This window comes from Salvelinus namaycush, unplaced genomic scaffold, assembly GCF_016432855.1.
Source record: "Salvelinus namaycush isolate Seneca unplaced genomic scaffold, SaNama_1.0 Scaffold85, whole genome shotgun sequence".
In the NCBI taxonomy this organism is placed as follows: domain Eukaryota; kingdom Metazoa; phylum Chordata; class Actinopteri; order Salmoniformes; family Salmonidae; genus Salvelinus; species Salvelinus namaycush.
Window position 1 is genome coordinate 295,655 of NW_024061586.1, and position 20,051 is coordinate 315,705.

General features: G+C 42.9%; 1 long non-coding RNA gene across 2 annotated transcripts; it reads right to left on the reverse strand.

Annotated features, from left to right (window-relative positions):
* Positions 1 to 8,147: 8,147 nt before the first annotated feature.
* Positions 8,148 to 10,570, reverse strand: LOC120043056. 2 transcript variants are annotated; one of them, XR_005476307.1, is made up of 3 exons: positions 10,509 to 10,570; positions 8,967 to 9,097; positions 8,148 to 8,865 (listed from the first exon to the last, which is right to left on the reverse strand). It is a non-coding gene; the product is annotated as an uncharacterized LOC120043056 (long non-coding RNA). The 2 variants fall into 2 exon arrangements; XR_005476306.1 differs by lacking the exon at positions 10,509 to 10,570 and adding an exon at positions 10,293 to 10,444.
* Positions 10,571 to 20,051: the final 9,481 nt, after the last annotated feature.

Sequence of the window (20,051 nt, forward strand, 5' to 3'; positions counted from 1 at the left end):
CGTTGCAAACGCTATGTAGTCTGATTCCTCCTCTTCCCATTTCAACCAGAGGTCCTTCAGATACAGATACAGCATTCCCACAGTTCAGCTGTCTACACACAACCTTAGTCACTCTCATGCTCAACGCCCCAGTACATACACCTGTCCACTCTCCTTCGTAGAAGACTTCCACTGTCCCAGAACAGGAAGTGGTCCCATCCACCAGTCTGATTGAGAGTTCAGCTGTAAACAGCAGAGAAGAAAACACAGTGGTGAGGACTGATTATGACAGTGATTCTGTTATTCTAACAGCAGTAATGCTTTGTGGTTGACAAGTATTAGTAGTTCCATAAAACACTACTTGTTATTGGGTTTTAGAATGGTTTGTATGGACACATGAATTTCTCCATGTGGGATAATAAAGTTGACTAATATTGAACTGCTATAATCACTGTAGATTTATACTCTACCTACCTGGTGGACTGACGCTTTGAGCCTGGAGATCTGAGGAGAAAGAGAGAGACAGAGGAGAAAGGGAGGAGTCAGAGGAAGAGAGAGACAGAGGAGAAAGGGAGGAGTCAGAGGAAGAGAGAGACAGAGGAGAAAGGGAGGAGTCAGAGGAAGAGAGAGACAGAGGAGAAAGGGAGGAGTCAGAGGAAGAGAGAGACAGAGGAGAAAGGGAGGAGTCAGAGGAAGAGAGAGACAGAGGAGAAAGGGAGGAGTCAGATGAAGAGAGAGACAGAGGTTAAATGAACATCAACATGACCTTTCATGATGTGATGGGGAAGACAGGTTTATCATGAGGTTTCACCTGTGTTTGGTTACATAGTGTCCAATGTTCTTCTTAGTGATAAAACAGCAAACATTAACAGTGTTTACTTATCAGACCCACATATATAATAAATATACTATAATATACTATATTCATATGTTTTTAGTACTCACACATGAATCATATCATGTATGCAGGTCATGTGTTGTTTTGAGCCAGCAGTAAAAACACACTGACAGGACAGTTCCTCTTATGGCCACTAGGTGGTAATCCCCCCTCTCCTCCTCTCCTCTTCTCCCCCTCACTTCTCTCCTCTTCTCCCCATCTTCTCCTTCTCTCCCTTTCCTCTTCTCTCCTCCCCCTCTCCTCTCCTCCCCCTCTCCTCTTCCCCCCTCTCCTCTCCCCTTCCCCCCTCTCATCTCCTTTTCTCCCGCTTTTCTCTTCTCCCCCCTCTCCTCTTCACCCCCCTTCTAATCTCCTCTTCTCCCCTCTCTCCTATCCCTCTCCTCTTCTCCCCCTCTCTTCTCTCATCTTCTCTCCCTCTCCTCTTCTCCGCTTTCTTCTCCTATTCTCCCTTTTTTTTGGTAGTGTTGCAAACAAGGACAGACGATTTTTATGCGCTAGTCGCTTCACCACTCTGTGGTCCCGTTCTGTGTGACCTACCACTTCACAGATGAGCCATAAGATGAGCCAAGTTAAATAGTTCCTTAATGGATACCTGGACTGTCTGCACTGACACTACAAACACTCACAAGACTACACATACACACTATATAAACACTCACTAGACTACACATACACACTATATAAACACTCACCAGACTACACATACACACTATATAAACACTCACTAGACTACACATACACACTATATAAACACTCACCATAAACACTATATAGCCTCACTTCTGTATATAGCCTCAATACTGTTATAGCCTCGCTAATGTTTTAGCCTCGCTACTGTTATAGCCCCTCTACTGTATATAGCCTCGTTATTGTATATAGTCTCACTTCTGTTTATAGCCTCTCTACTGTATATAACCTCTCTACTGTATATAGCCTCTCTACTGTAAATGGCCATGTGACTGTATATAGCCTATCTACTGTATATTGACTCGCTACTGTATATAGCCTCTCTACTGTATATAACCTCTCTACTGTATATAGTCTCGCTACTGTATATAACCTCTCTACTGTATATAGGCCCTCTACTGCATCTAGCCTCGCTACTGTATATAACCTCGCTACTTTATTTAACCTACCTACCATCTATAGACCCTCTACTGTATATAGCCTCTCTACTGTATATAGCCTCGCTACTGTATATAGCCTTGCTACTGTATATAGCCTCGCTACTGTATATAGCCTTGCTACTGTATATAGCCTCGCTACTGTATATAGCCTCGCTACTGTTATAGCCTTGCTACTGTATATAGCCTCGCTACTGTATACAGCCTCGCTACTGTATATAGCCTCGCTACTATATATAGACTATATATAGCCTCGCTACTGTTATAGCCTCGCTACTGTATACAGCCTCTACTGTATATAGCCTCGCTACTGTATATAGCCTCGCTACTATATATAGACTATATATAGCCTCGCTACTGTTTTAGCCCCACTACTGTATATATCCTCAAAACTGTATATAGCCTCTCTACCGTATAAAGACTCACTTCTGTATATAGCCTCACTACCGTATAAAGACTCACTTCTGTATATAGCCTCACTACTGTATAAAGACTCACTTCTGTATATAGCCTCACTACTGTATAAAGCCTCACTTCTGTATATAGCCTCACTACCGTATAAAGACTCACTTCTGTATATAGCCTCTCTACTGCATATAACCTCTCTACTGTATATAGCCTCACTACTGTATATAGCCTCACTACTGTATAAAGACTCACTTCTGTATATAGCCTCACTACTGTATAAAGCCTCACTTCTGTATATAGCCTCACTACTGTATAAAGCCCCTCTACTGTATATAGCCTCACTACTGTATATAGCCCCTCTACTGTATATAGCCTCACTACTGTATATAGCCTCACTACTGTTATAGCCTCGCTACTGTATATAGCATCACTTTTGTATAAAGCCTCACTACTGTATATAGCCTCGAAACTGTATATAGCCTCATTAGTGTTATAGCCTCATTACCGTATATAGCCTCACTACTGTATATAGCCTCACTACTGTATATGGCCATGCTACTGTATATGGCCATGCTACTGTATATAGCCTCGCTACTGTATATAACCTCTCTACCTCATATAGCCTCACTACTGTATATAACCTCACTACTCTATATAGCCTTACTACTTTTATTTTCAATCTTTTAACTGTTGTTTGTTTTTCTTTACATATCTATTGTTCACCTAATATCCTATTTTTTTACCTAAAATTGCACTGTTGGTTAGGGCCTGTAAGTAAGCATTTCACTGTAAGATCTACACCTGTTGTATTCGGTGCACGTGACACATAACCTTTGATTTGATGTAGGTAGAGTTATTAAAGTGACTATGCACAGATAATAAGAGAGTAGCAGCAGCGTGTGGGGGGGGGGGGGGGGGGGGGGGGAAGCAAAAAGTCTGGGTAGCCATTTTACTAGATATTCAGGAGTCTTATGGCTTGGGGGTAGAAGCTTTTTAGAAGCCTTTTGGACCTAGACTCTGGTACCGGTTGCCGTGCGGAAGCAGAGAGAACACTCTATGACTACGGTGGCTGGAGTCGGACAATTTTTATGGCCTTCCTCTGACACCGCCTGGTATAGAGGTCCTGGATGGCAGGAAGCTTGGCCCCGGTGATGTACTGGGCCGAACACACTACCCTCTGTAGTGCCTTGCGGTCAGAGGCCGAGCAGTTGCCATACCAGGCAGTGTTGCAACCCGTCGATACCGACAGTGTTGGAGTTGTGCCTGGCCATGCAGTCATGAGTAAACAGGGAGTACAGGAGGGGACTTAGCACGCACCCCTGAGGGGCCCCTGTGTTGAGGATCAGCGTGGCGGATGTGTTGTTACCTAACCTTACCACCTGGGGGCGGCCCGTCAGGAAGTCCAGGATCTAGTTGCAGAGGGAGGTGTTTTGTCCCAAGATCCTTAGTTTAGTGATGAGCTTTGAGGGCACTATGGTGTTGAACGCTGAGCTGTAGTCAATGAACAGCATTCTCACATAGGTGTTCCTTTTGTCCAGGTGGGAAAGGGCCATGTGGAGTGCAGTAGAGATTGCATCATCTGTGGATCTGTTGGGGCGGTATGGAAATTGGAGTGGGTCTAGGGTTTCTGGGATAATGGTGTTGATGTGAGCCATGACCAGCCTTTCAACCAAAGAATTAAGAAAATTATGATATTCAAAAGGAAAATCTACTCATTAAAGTAAAAATCCACTCGCAACCACTCATTGTTTTTAATTTACTGTGTAAAATAACACTAATGTGTGAGAACAATCATTTTTGTTAACAGATCTTTCCTTTCTGCGTTATAATAAGGTTGGTAGAAATATGGAAAATCATTGAGGAAATCTGTTGCAGCTCAAATGGAGTACAAAATCCACAATGCAATGATCTCACCTAAACAAACTGCACTATCAATGTAGGTCTCCAATCTCACCATATTCAACCTGCAGATCGATGTGTCTCACAGAGTGGAGTTTAAATCACAACGGCAGATATACTTTTGAGGAGATGGGAAACGTTGACGATGAAACGTCATTGGCCCACGCGGTGCATTCTGGGCGATTCTGGGACAGGGATCGCTCTTCTTCGCGAAATGAATGGGAGTCTACTGAGCGCTAGCTCAAAAACCCAACATTAACACGAATTTAGTCAACAAGAAGTACAACATTACTAATATTTTCCGAGATGTGAGGTAATTAACTTGCTATCTGTAGTATCGTATAGCTTTGGAATCGTGGCACTACGTACTTTTCGAAGAAAATAGGCACATTTCTCGACACAAAGTATACTGACTATGAGAAGGGATTGCGTGACGATTACCGCGTGACGATATTATTGTGTTGCCTACGCGTGACGCAGCATGACAACCTGAACGTGATTGGTCAACAGTCTGCTGGGAAGGACGTTATACATTGGACCATTAAATTGGATCCCTATCTCCTTTCTATAATATCTCTGGCAAAGGCACCAGGCAATGCATCCTGGACTAAAGAGGCCGACAAATAGGAGAAACGTGTTAGACCCTCCGTTTACCAGTTTCTCAAGGTAGGAATATCACAAAAATATGATCAATGGCTCATTCAAGAGAAGACCTCCCGAATTATATCGTCCAGTATTGAAATCTGACGTGTATGAATAACGTTTTGGCGATCTAAAAGTAATATTCCTATTAACTTCCAGTGTAGTGAGACTTTATCACGGTGCTACGTCATACCAGAAATAAGTCATATTCCTATTAACTTACAGTGTAGTGAGAGACTTTATCACGGTGTCACGTCATACCGGACATATTTCTGCCTGCTTGAAGGCAAATAACTCAGATACACATGGAAACAGGAAATGACGCAGGGAATCGACAGAACATCACTCAGAAATGAACAAAAACGATACAATATTTAACCTGCACCGCTGATTGGACAGCGCCTCCATACAGGAAGGCAATGCATAGTGGGGCTCCGTGGCCTGTGGTTGAATGAACAACTTTTCTGTCCAGTAGCCAGCTAGAAATATTCAGTTTGTGGGCAGTTAAACATTTTTTGGGCACAGTTGAGTAGCATAAAATACTTATATGGAAATAATTACAGTCACGCAGATCTTTAGAAATTGTAGGATCAATTGTAGAGTGGCACTCATGAAAAACGTCGTCGACCCCCTGCTATAATGTATATGAAGTCACCCTTGTGGAGCGGTTCGTATTGTGTACTATGACAGTGTCATTGTCTCATGTGCTTCCGAACAAAATTGTTGCTTTGCATTCAGAGATGTTCCTTATGATGTGTGCACCCAGCTCATTTTGTATTTGCCTGTCTGCATTATTCACCAGGGAAAGGAAACATTCTGTGAATACTGAAGCATTGCATCAACAAGGTGGCTCTGATAATATTGAAACATTGTATAAATGAACGAGGCGGCTCGGAGAAACTGAAACATTTAGTATCAACAAGACAACTCTGAGAATATTCATATTGCAACATAGTAGTCAACACGGAGGCAGCAGGGCCAGTTTGTCTGTCTGATATTATTGTGTTGCCTACGCAGCATCTGGGTGCTCATTATATACTAAAACCAGCCCTACATCCACACTATAGATAAATAACTTAGCAATATTTAATGACGTTATGCAGCAATATTGATCTGTTCATCTTTTAATTCAGGAAGATGGACAAGCAACACTGATGGAGTGAGAGGTGGAAATGCATTATACCAGAGGTAGGTAGACTACAGGTAGGGATTAGGATGCAGACAGAGCAACACTGATGGAGTGAGAGGTGGAAATACATTATACCAGAGGTAGGTAGACTACAGGTAGGGATTAGGATGCAGACAGAGTAACACTGATGGAGTGAGAGGTGGAAATGCATTATACCAGAGGTAGGTAGACTACAGGTAGGGATTAGGATGCAGACAGAGCAACACTGATGGAGTGAGAGGTGGAAATGCATTATACCAGAGGTAGGTAGACTACAGGTAGGGATTAGGATGCAGACAGAGCAACACTGATGGAGTGAGAGGTGGAAATGCATTATACCAGAGGTAGGTAGACTACAGGTAGGGATTAGGATGCAGACAGAGGATGATGATGTAGTCCTATTGTTTTATTTAACTAGGCAAGTCAGTTAAGAACAAATTCATATTTACAATGACGGACTAGGAACAGTGGGTTAACTACCTTATTCATGGGCAGATCAACCGATTTTTACCTTGTCAGCTCAGGGATTCGATCTAGCAACCTTTCAGTTACTGGCCCAACGCTTTAACCACTAGGCTACCTGCCGCCCCTATAAGCAAAAAGGTGTATTTTTGGCTCCCTACAGAAGGCTATATCAAACCGCTGATACAGTACTGGACTACTAGGGTGAACAAATGTTCCTGGAAGTTTACAAAAAATTATAAATTACATATTTTTATTTTTGTGGGGGCGCTGCAGCACCCTTATCATGCCTACTTCCCTCAGCTATACTCTGTGTCCTCCCCTCCTATCTCTCTCTCCTCTGCCCTCCCCACCCCCTCCTTCCCTCAGCTATACTCTCTCTCCTCTGCCCTCCCCACACCCTCCTTCCCTCAGCTATACTCTGTCTCCTCCCCTCCTCTCCTCTGCCCTCCCCACCCCCTACTTCCCTCAGCTATACTCTGTCTCCTCCCCTCCTCTCTCTCGCCACCCCCTCTTTCCTCTCTCTCTCGTTCTCTCTCTCTTCCTGACATGTAGCATCAGGCCTGTTGAGCTTGACTCAGGTCACAGAACTCTGGCGTTGACACGCCCCCTTCTCCTACTCTAACATAAGACCAATATTAATTATAATACATAAAATATACTCATTCATTTACATAGAGACAGATACAATCAATCATTGACACACTGAATATACAACAGTCTGACACCATCACAACTTAACTGACATTAGTGCCTGTCCCCAGATGGACAGTTAGGCTACAGTAAAGTACATTTGCAGGTGATCACATCAGTGTCCTGCTTTGAGACAGATTTTTACTGTCTGCTTCCAGTTGCATGTTCTTTTACCAGCCCTGAAAATTATGATATATCTTACAATATCAAAACATCTCAGTAACTGTCACCAGTGTATATGAGTATAACAGCATCCTACCTGTGCTCCAGAATAAGATCATGAATATCATTGCAGGTATCATATCTGTCTCTAACTGGGGCTCCACTGAGCTATACAGTCTACTGTCATGTAGAGAGGACTGAAGAATGGAAAATACTGCTAGGCTATATGACTTGTCTCTCATTACTTCCTTATTTCAATGGTGTGAAAACTTTTCTTAGATCAGTGGTTGAACTCAGCTAAATAGAGCAAACTGATCTGTTCTGAAAAACCCCACAGGAAACTGCTGACAGAGCAGCAAAGTTACACATACAGTTGAAGTTGGAAGTTTACATACACTTAGGTTGAAGTCATTAAAACACATTTTTCAACCTCTCCACACATTTCTTGTTAACAAACTACAGTTTTGGCAAGTAGGTAAGGACATCTACTTTGTGCATGACACTGGTAATGTTTCCAACAATTGTTTACAGACAGATTATTTCACTTACAATTCATTGTATCACAGTTCCAGTGGGTCAGAAGATTACATACACTAAGTTGACTGTGCATTTAAACAGCTTGGGAAATTCCAGAAAATGATGTTATGGCTTTAGAAGCTTCTGATAGGCTAATTGACATCATTTGAGTCAATTGGAGGTGTACCTGTGGATGTATTTCAAGGCCTACCTTCAAACGCAGTGCTTCTTTGCTTGACATCATGAGAAAATCAAAAGAAATCAGCCAAGTCTCTGCTTTGCTGCAGGAGTGACTGTTGCACATTCTTGTGTTAAGTTGTTCTTTTAGCTGCACATGCAGGGTTTGACACCATAAGGGGTGATCTATATAAGATGCTGTCTTTCTTTTGTTCACAACTCAGGAGAGACATCAGTTGTATGTTGATCTTTGACTTCTGTCTACGGCTGTATTCTAATTAAAATATCTTAATTTTATATATTCACATTTTAAGTATTCCTTATTTGTTAAGTAAATAACGGAGACAGAAAAGTGGAACCAACACGTTGTCAACTTAGAGAAAAAGCACACATAATTTCCTCAACTGTAAACAATAAGCCGTAGTCTTTTACAATATTATCAATCACCCTTTGATAGATATGGAGAGTAATTATGTAGATATTGAGAATGGACATGAAGGAGTAGATATCTCCAATCCTCAAATAAAATGCAGCAAAACATTAAATAAACAATAATTACAACATATTTGCATTGTGGATAATGTGTGTTGTGTTTTATTTTCCCTTGTCAGCCACCCATCTCTGCTTGGTCAGTCTGGATAGGCCCAGTGTCTTCTGGGTGAGGCTGTCAGCCACCCATCTCTGCTTTGTCAGTCTGGATAGGCCCAGTGTCTTCTGGGTGAGGCTGTCAGGCAGATCTGAAAGAGACACACAAAGTGACAGTAAGTATACAGGTCAACAACATGTCTGTGTACATCTGTTGGTGTGACTGAGCATATGCAGTATAATTCTGAATGACCTGTATCCATCTGGGTCTCCTCAAAGTGTCTCCCTTCACGGCCAGTGTAGTAGGAACTGGTGCAGCCGGTAAATGAAATACCACAGCAGAGGACTGCTGTGACTGCAGCTGAACTGCTGGAGGTGGCAGATCTAAAAGAGAGGCACAATTTTCTGACCTGACAATAATCCTAAACTAAACAGAGTGAATGAGTGTAAGGCCTAGATCCAATCAGATCAAGTGTTAACCTGTGATATCTGACACCACACAGCTGATGTTTTGGCCGGGTCAGAGGTGTAACTGTGTTGGATCTGTCCAATCAGTGAGCAGCAGCTCTTGATCAAAGTCACAAAACTACAGCCGTCCTACAAACATTACAAGTTCAGAAGGAGAACGTGTCATATAGAAATAATGACGCTCAAATTCTAAATCATGAAACTAAATCATGAGGATGTCTATCAGCCTAATGGAGGTGTAGATTACATCTCACATTCTAAATCATGAGGATTTCTATCAGCCTAACGGAGGTGTAGATTACATCTCACATTCTAAATCATGAGGATTTCTATCAGCCTAACGGAGGTGTAGATTACATCTCACATTCTAAATCATGAGGATTTCTATCAGCCTAACGGAGGTGTAGATTACATCTCACATTCTAAATCATGAGGATTTCTATCAGCCTAACGGAGGTGTAGATTACATCTCACATTCTAAATCATGACACTAAACTGCACCCCATATCAACCAACTACTAGCTGGTCACAAGGCTACGTTGTTATCATTTAGTAATGTTGTACTGTAGTCTACTGCACCCCATATCAACCAACTACTAGCTGGTCACAAGGCGACGTTGTTATAATTTAGTAATGTTGTACTGTAGTCTACTGCACCCCATATCAACCAACTACTAGCTGGTCACAAGGCTACGTTGTTATCATTTAGTAATGTTGTACTGTAGCCTACTGCACCCCATATCAACCAACTACTAGCTGGTCACAAGGCTACGTTGTTATCATTTAGTAATGTTGTACTGTAGTCTACTGCACCCCATATCAACCAACTACTAGCTGGTCACAAGGCTACGTTGTTATCATTTAGTAATGTTGTACTGTAGTCTACTGCACCCCATATCAACTAGTAGTGACAAGGCTATATTGTTGTCATTAAGTAATACTGTAACGTTACTGTACATCACATTATCCACCTAGCTAGCTAGTGATAGCTTAGCTAGCTCCAAAGAAACAAACAATTAATGACAACAGGCTGTTTAACAATATATATCTACCTGATTGCATGTAAAACAACTTTACAGGTGATTAAAGTTTGAAAGCAAAGTTGACTTACCAGTATGCTGCTCTCTGGGGAACTAGAGCGAGGCATCCAGATATGAGGTTAGCTAGCGCCGTTAGCATTAGCTAGCTAGCAGCGCCAGCATGTTAGCTATGAAAGTATCTATCCAGCAATAATGTCGAGGTCAAAAACGAAAGGAACTATGTTAAGCCGTGCTGACTTCGTATGATGAGTCAACTTGGACTGAAATAATGAACAGGCTGAAAGTACATTTCTGTGACTAACTAGATGACTTTAGCTTGTCATTCCTGTTTACAGAGTGTACGTCCCTCCACATGGAGAAGCGCCACTGTGTCAACATTATAGAATTATATTACATCCGGGTTGGTTTACAAACCCCACTGACAATGCATGGGACACTGTTTAGGGCCGTTCAGCAAAAGAATCCTCAGCTGCGAAAAATATATATGTAAACTTTCTTGTTAAATAGTGTGGTCTACAGCTTATCATGATACTCTACCTCAAGCGAGCAAAACATTGAGACTTCCTTAGATTTTGTGCACCACCTGTTGTTTACAAATAAGCATCGGCCACCGCCTCTCGTCTTACCAGAGGCAGCGGTTCTATCCTGCCAAAAAAGCTTAAAACCAGCCAGCTGTATGTTATTCATGTCGTCGTTCAGCCACGACTCGGTGAAACATAAGATATTACAGTTTTTAATGTCCCGTTGGTAGGATATGCGTGATCGTAGTTTGTCTTTTATTATCGATTGATTGTACGTTGGCTAATAGGACCGATGGTTAAGGTAGATTGCCCTCTCGGAGACGGATCCTTACAAGGCACCCGGACTGTTGTCCACGATACCGCCGACTTTTCCTCCGGCCACTGACGGGGATGAGGGCTTTGCCGGGTGTCTGGAGTAAATCCTTCCCTTCCGACTCGTTGAAGAAGAAGAATTCCTCTAGTACGGGGTGAGTAATCGCTGCCCTGATATCAAGAAGCTCTTTTCAGTCATAAGACACTTTGGCAGAAACATAAGTTACAAATAACGTGAAAGAAACATACAGAATAGCACAATTGGTTACGGGATGGTAAAACGGAGGCCATCTCCTTCGATGCCTTTAGATAATCATAATTAGACATCCAACCCCTAGGGGGCAGCAGGAGACATGTGTCTGGAGTACCAGCATGGTTTAATGGCTCTGGTGAAGTTTAACCTAAGGACTTGTGTGGTGGTGCACTTTATAGGGATTAGGGTTCCATTTGGGGACCAATCTATGGGAGAATCGCAATTACATTTCCTTAATTACTCGAGTCCTCTCTCCTCGCCTCCTACTCAAAACCCAAAGGAGGCAGGGAGAGGACACAAGGAATCAAGGAAATGCAATCTAACTAGCTGACAGGATGATGAAATACTGTACTAGGCCTGGGTAATATGATGGTGATGATATTTCATGTTTCATACTCACACCAAACTACAGTGAAGTCTGTAGGCTCCAGGGTGAACTTTCCCTTAGGTACATGTAACCCTCTCTTCTGAGGGACCTGAGTTCCTATCAGTTTGGACCTAGTATCTAGATGTGTGGCAGTACTATTAGACTAGGTGGTCTGTAAGTAGTCAACATGTGAAGGTTAATGTGTGTAAACATAATGTAAACATAATGTCTGACCAATCGGAATCCACGCTTCAAGATTGTTTTGGTCACGCGGACTGGGAAATGTTCCGTAAAGCCTCAGACAATAACATCGATTTATATGCTGACTCGGTGAGTGAGATTATTAGGAAGTGCATTGGAGATGTTGTACCCACTGTGACTATTAAAACCAACCCTAACAGGAAACCATTCGTGCAAAACTGAAAGCGCAAACCACCACATTCAACCATGGAAAGAGGTCAAGGAATATGGATGAATATAAACAGTATAGTAATTCCCTCCACAAGGCAATTAAACAAGCGAAATGTCGGTATAGGGACAAAATGAAGTCGCAATTCAACGGCCCAGACACGAGACGTATGTGGCAGGGTCTACAGGCCATCACGGATTACAAAAAGAAAACCAGCCACGTCTTGCGACACCGACGTCTTGATCCTAGACAAGCTAAACACCTTCTTTGCCCGCTTTGAGGATATACAATGCCACCGACACGGCTCGCTACCAAGGACTGCGGGCCCCCCCTCTCCTTCTCCTTGGCCGACGTGAGTAAGACATTTAAACGTGTTAACCCTCACAAGGCTGCCGGCCCAGACGGCATCCCTAGCCGCGTCCTCAGAGCATGCACAGACCAGCTGGCTGGGGAGTTTACAGACATATTCAATCAATCCCTATCCCAGTCTGCTGTCCCCACATGCTTCAAGATGGCCACCATTGTTCCTGTTCCCAAGAAAGCTAAGGTAACGGAACTAAATTACTTCTGTCATCATGAAGTGCTTTGAGAAACTAGTTAAGGATCATATCACCTCCACCTTACCTGCCACCCTAGACCCACTTCAGTTTCGATATCGCCCCAACAGGTACACAGATGATGCAATCGCCATCACACTGCACACTGCCCTATCCCATCTGGACAAGCCGAATACCTATGTAAGAATGCTGTTCATTGACTACAGCTCAGCATTCAACACCATAGTACCCTCCAAGCTCATCATTAAGCTTAAGGCCCTGGGTCTCAACCTCGCCCTGTGCAATTGGGTCCTGGACTTTCTGACGGGCCGCCCCAAGGTGGTGAAGGTAGGAAACAACATCTCCTCTTCGCTGATCCTCAACACTGTGGCTCCACAAGGGTGCGTGCTCAGCCCCCTCCTGTACTCCCTGTTCACTCATGACTGCGTGGCCATGCACGCTTCCAACTCGATCATCAAGTTTGCAGACGATACAACAGTAGTGGGCTTGATTACAAACAACGACAAGACAGCCTACAGAGAGGAGGTGAGATCACTCGGAGTGTGGTGTCAGGAAAACAACCTCACACTCAACGTCAACAAAACAAAAGAGATGATCGTGGACCTCAGGAAACAGCAGAGAGCACCCCACTATCCACATCGATGGGACAGTAGCGGAGAAAGTTCCTCAGCGAACACATCACGGACAAACTGAAATGGTCCACCCACACAGACAGCGTGGTGAAGAAGGCGCAACAGCGCCTCTTCAACCTCAGGAGACTGAAGAAATTTGGCTTGTCACCTAAAACCCTCACAAACTTTTACAGGCGCACAATCGAGAGCATCCTGTCGGGCTGTATCACCGCCTGGTACGGCAACTGCACCACCCTCAACAGCAAGGCTCACCAGAGGGTATTGCGGTCTGCACAACCCATCATCGGGGGAAAACTACCTGCCCTCCAGGACACCTACAGCACCCGATGTCACAGGAAGGCCAAAAAGATCATCAAGGACAACAACCACTCGAGCCACTGCCTGTTCAACCCACTATCATTCAGATGGCGAGGTCAGTACATGTGCATCCAAGCGGGGACCGAGAGACTGAAAAACAGCTTCTATCTCAAGGCCATCAGACTGTTAAACAGCGATCACTAACATAGAGAGGCTGCTGCCAACATACAGGCTCAAATCACAAGGCCATCAGACTGTTAAACAGCGATCACTAACATAGAGAGGCTGCTGCCAACATACAGGCTCAAATCACAAGACCATCAGACTGTTAAACAGCGATCACTAACATAGAGAGGCTGCTGCCAACATACAGGCTCAAATCACTGGCCACTTTATTAAATGGATTCAATAAAGGTATCACTAGTCAATTTAAATAATGACACTTTAATAATGTTTACATACCCTACATTACTCATCTCATATGTATATACTGTATTCTATACCATCTATTGCATCTTGCCTATGCAGCACGGCCACTGCTCATCTATATATTTATATGTACATATTCTTATTCCATCTCTCTACATGTGTGTTAGGTAGTTGCTGTGAAATTGTTCGATTACTTGTCAGATATTACTGCTCTGTTTGAACTAGAAGCACAAGCATTTCGCTACACTCGCAGTAACATCTGCTAACCAGGTGTATGTGACCATTAACATCTGCTAACCATGTGTATGTGACCATTAACATCTGCTAACCAGGTGTATGTGACCATTAACATCTGCTAACCATGTGTATGTGACCATTAACATCTGCTAACCATGTGTATGTGACCATTAACATCTGCTAACCATGTGTATGTGACCATTAACATCTGCTAACCATGTGTATGTGACCATTAACATCTGCTAACCATGTGTATGTTACCATTAACATCTGCTAACCATGTGTATGTGACCATTAACATCTGCTAACCATGTGTATGTGACCATTAACATCTGCTAACCAGGTGTATGTGACCATTAACATCTGCTAACCAGGTGTATGTGACCATTAACATCTGCTAACCATGTGTATGTGACCATTAACATGTGATTTGATGTAGTGCAGTGCCTCCACCTAATAAGTAAAGATATGTATTTACTGTAATTTCCAGACTATAAGCCACTACTTTTTTCCGCTATGAACCTCGCGGTTTATACAATGACGCGGCTAATTTATGTTTTGTTTTTTTTCACAAGTAGCACCGTCACAAAATGTGACGTAAATCGAGCGCGCTCAAACTTCCCATCATTCTGATTACGGTAGTCATTTTGTCACCCTCATCATGGCAAAGACACGGAGAAATGCATATGATGCAGCTTTCAAGTTGAAGGCGATCGATCTGGCTGTTGGAAAAGGAAATAGAGCTGCTGCACTGGAGCCTTAATGAGTCGATGATAAGACGTTGGAAACAGCAGCGTGAGGAACTGACTCAGTGCAAAAAGACAACAAAAGCTTTCAGAGGGAAGAAAAGCAGATGGCCCGAACTAGAAAATGAGCTTGAAGACTGGGTCAACACAGAGAGCAGACGGCCGAGGTGTTTCAACAGATCCGACTGAAAGCCAAAACAATCGCCACCGCAATGAAGTTTGACTTTCTTGGTTTACTGCTATTTTTTTAATTTTTGTTACAAGCCGTGTTTCGTTTAAAGGCTGTGTAAGTTCATTTATTTCAATGTACCGGTAGGCACTTGCGGATTATAGACATGTGCGGTTTATTTATGTACAAAATACACATTTTTTTTTAAAATTCAGTGGGTACGGCTTATATTCAGGTGCGCTTAATAGTCCAGAAATTACGGTACTGACTTGGGTCTGTGGTGGCAAAATTGCTGTTATGTTTATCTAGTGTATCTATGTATTTAATTAGTCTGTTATAATGTTTATCTAGTGTATCTCTGTATTTAATTAGTCTGTAATAATGTTTATCTAGTGTATCTCTGTATTTAATTAGTCTGTAATAATGTTTATCTAGTGTATCTATGTATTTAATTAGTCTGTAATAATGTTTATCTAGTGTATCTATGTATTTAATTAGTCTGTTATAATGTTTATCCAGTGTATCTATGTATTTAATTAGTCTGTAATAATGTTTATCTAGTGTATCTATGTATTTAATTAGTCTGTAATAATGTTTATCTAGTGTATCTATGTATTTAATTAGTCTGTTATAGTGTATCTATGTATTTAATTAGTTGTAATAATGTTTATCTAGTGTATCTATGTATTTAATTAGTCTGTTATAATGTTTATCCAGTGTATCTCTGTATTTAACTAAAGTCACATGATGTACTGATGAGACTTGCTCCCTCTCCTAGAACACTTCCCCTTTGTCTACATGACTGACTCATGGTTCTGGACTCACAGCCAAATGCTGTTTCTCCATATCCTGTTATTTAGCAGTAGACTGAACTAAACTGTGAGAGACGAACAGGACAAATGGTTGAGGTTCCTTTGAGAAACAGTGTTGAGACAATGAGCACTGAGAAATGGTGTGACATTTCTCAACAAGACCTCACCACAAAAGTCACAATGTGGAAAGGTGAACATCTCTCTGCAGAGGAGTTTATATATAATTTAATACATTTGATTTCATCTGTTTTTGTTTTCTCAATCATTCAGTTCCATAGGTCAGAGGTCAAGCTGAGCTGAGCCAATAGTGGAAGAGCTTACTGGTTGACTATATTCAGTTGACTGTATGTTACTATGTCAGCCCTCTGTCTTTTGACACCTCCCTCCCTTTCTCTCACCCTCCCCACCCCCTCCGCTCTCTCATTCTCTCTCTCTTCCTGACATATAGCATCAGGCCTGTTGATCTTGACTCAAGTAACAGACCTCTAGCTTCTACACCCCTCCCTTCTCTAACATAAGACCAATATTAAATATAATATATACTCTCATTCAGTTCCATAGGTCAGGGTCAAGTTGTGCTGAGCCAATAGTGGAAGAGTGGAAAAGGTTACTGGTTATGATGACATCACTACTGGTTATGATGACATCACTGGTGAGAAGTCTGTAATGAAAATATATTCAGTTGTCTGCATGTTAGTCTGTCAGCCTTATCTCCTTCAAACCTCCCTCCCTCTCCTCCCCTTATCTGTCCCCCCTCCCTCTCTCTGATCTTATCTCCTTCAAACCTCCCTCCCTCTCCTCCCCTTATCCCCCCCCTCTCTCTCTGATCTTATCTCCTTCAAACCTCCCTCCCTCTATCTGTCCCCCCTCCCTCTCTCTGATCTTATCTCTCATTCTCAATTCAATTCAATTGAAGGGCTTTTTTGGCATGGGAAACACAAGTTAACTAGTTAATATACAAAAGTGAACTAAACAATGAAAATGAACAGTAAACATTACACTCACAGAAGTTCCCAAAGAATAAAGACATTTCAAATGTCATATTATGTATATATACAGTGTTGTAACGATGTGCAAGTGGTTAAAGTACAAAAGGAAAATAAATAAACAAATTTGGGTTATATTTACAATGGTGTTTGTTCTTCACTGGTTGCCCTTTTCTTGTGGCAACAGGTCACAAATCTTGCTGGCTATGCTCACTGTGTCTGTACATAGTCAAAGCTTTCCTTAAGTTTGGGTCAGTCACAGTGGTCAGGTATTCTGCCACTGTGTACTCTCTGTTTAGGGCCAAATAGCATTCTAGTTTGCTCAGTTTTTTTGTTAAATCTTTCCAATGTGTCAAGTAATTATATTTTTGTTTCCTCATGATTTGGTTGTGTCTAATTGTGTTGCTGTCCTGTTCTCTCTCTCTTCCTGACATATAGAATCAGGCCTGTAGAGCTTGACTCAGATGACAGACTTCTAGCTTCTACACCCCCCCTCCTCCTCTCTCACCCCTCCTCTCTCCTCCCCCCCTCCTCCTCTCTCACCCTTCCTCTCTCCTCCCCATCCCCTCCTCTCTCTACTCCTCTCTCTCTCTCTCTTCCTGACATATAGCATCAGGCCTGTTGATCTTGACTCAAGTAACAGACCTCTAGCATCTACACCCCTCCCTTCTCTAACATAAAACCAATATTAAATATAATATATACTCTCCTTCATTTACATAGAGACAGATACAATCAATCATTGACACACTGAATATACAACAGTCAGATGCATGACACCATCACCAATGTTCCTCTAACTTTCTCCGTCACTGAGCAGATTTCAGGTCTGCTGAACGCAAACTTTAATGTTGTGAAAATTCTGTACAACTTCCAGTATGTGTTTACTGTGAACACAGAGGCTGTACCCCCTTTATGTTACAGTTAACAGTGGACAAGTAGGCTACTGTGGCTATTTGATCATAATGTGGATCTACCAGAGTGACCTACCATCAAAAACAATGGAGAAAATACATCCCATAACATTTTAACATGGAAACAGCTGTTCTATCATTCAGCCTACAGTAGCAGCCAATGTGTGGTGTTCAACGTAGACCTACATTCCATGAGACTTTTGAAAGAAACATACAGGGCTTGACATTAACCTGTTTATCCACTTATCCAACTGGGATAATAACTCACTAACTAGCAAAGGAGATGAACAAAATGTCCAGCAAGCAGGCCAACAGCCCGAGACCCCCAAACAATAGGAACACAAGGCTTTATCGTGGGTTTTTACAGAAATGTTTGGCGATCCACTAGGAATGCCATGGAGATCAACCAGTTGATCGCGATCAACCGATTGGTGACCAGCTGCTCTAGAAAACGTAGTGAATTTCAATCTCGTGCTTCTCGCTATTGGCTGATTTATCTGCAGTTTAGGGGGAACATTGTGTCACACCCTGATCTGTTTCACCTGTCTTTGTGATTATCTCCTCCCCCTTCCAGGTGTAGCCCATCTTCCCCATTATCCCCTGTGTATTAATGCCTGTGTTTTATGTTTGTCTGAAGCCAGTTTGTACTGTTTGTTCAAGTCAACCAGTGGTTTGTGTCTGCGCCTGCTTTTTCCCAGTCTCTGTTTTCTTGTCCTCCCGGTTTTGACCCTTGCCTGTCCTGACCCTGAGACCGCCTGCCTGACCACTCTGCCTGTCCTGACTCTGAGCCCGCCTGTCTGACCACTCTGCCTGTCCTCACTCTGAGCCCACCTGCCTGAAAACTCTGCCTGTCCTGACTCTGAGCCTGCCTGACCACTCTGCCTGTCCTGACTCTGAGCCTGCCTGACCACTCTGCCTGTCCTGACTCTGAGCCTGCCTGACCACTCTGCCTGTCCTGACTCTGAGCCTGCCTGACCACTCTGCCTGTCCTGACTCTGAGCCCGCCTGCCTGACCACTCTGCCTGTCCTGACTCTGAGCCCGCCTGCCTGACCACTCTGCCTGAGCCTGCTTGCTGATCTGTACCTCAGCCCTCCTCTGGATTACCGATCTCTGCCTACCCTGAGCATACCTGCCGTCCTGTACCTTTGCCCCCTTACTCTGGACTATCGACCCCTGCCTGCCTTGACCTGTCTTTGCCTGAACCCTGTTGTCTGCATTTGGGTCTTACCTAGGTTCTAATAACACTGACCATCACACCTTAACTGACATTAGTGCCTGTCCCCAGATGGACATTTATGCTACATTAAAGTACATTTACAGGTGATCACATCATTGTCCTGCTTTGAGACAGATTTTTACTGTCTGCTTCCAGCTGCATGTTCTTTTACTAGCCCTGAAAATGGTAATATATCAAAACATATCTCAGTAACTGTCACAAGTGTATAGCACAGCATCCTACCTGTGCTCCAGAATAGGCTCATCAATATCACTGCAGGTATCATATCTGTCTCTAACTGGGGCTCCACTGAGCGAAACAAGTCTACTGTCATGAAGAGAGGACTGAAGAGTGAGAAATACTGCTGGGCTATATGACTTCTAACTCATTACTTCCTTACTTCAATTATGTGGCAAACTGTTAAGCAAATCAGACCAGTTAAACCCACCTACCTACAGGAAACATTGACATTAGAAAAACTCCACAGGAAACTGCTGACAGAGCAGCAGTTACACATAGTGTGTCCTGTAATATCTTACCTAATTGTCAGTGATTGACCTGGGAAAGTCACCTCTAACTTTCTGTGGTGTAGAAGCTAGAGGTCTGTTACCCAAGTCAACTCAACAGGTGTGGTAGTAAACTACAAATTTGACGCTGTTTTTTCACTTAGAGAATTGTCTTAAATGCTATTGTTTTTTCACTGATACAAACTTGTCTTGTGTAACTTAGTGATAAGCCTGGGCGTACAGCCAAGAGCTGTTTGGGTGTGACCGCAGTGTGTGACATCCTGATTTTCACAATGTGCAGGAACTCCGCTGTGTGGAAACATGCAGAATGGATCAGAGAATAGTGTGAGCTGTGGTAACGCTCGACGGCTGAGCCCTGGTGCTGTCAACGTCAGCTATCTTCATCTGCACAGACAAGTTAGTCACCTTTTACACACTATGTTCCTCACCCTCTCTCTCCCTCCTC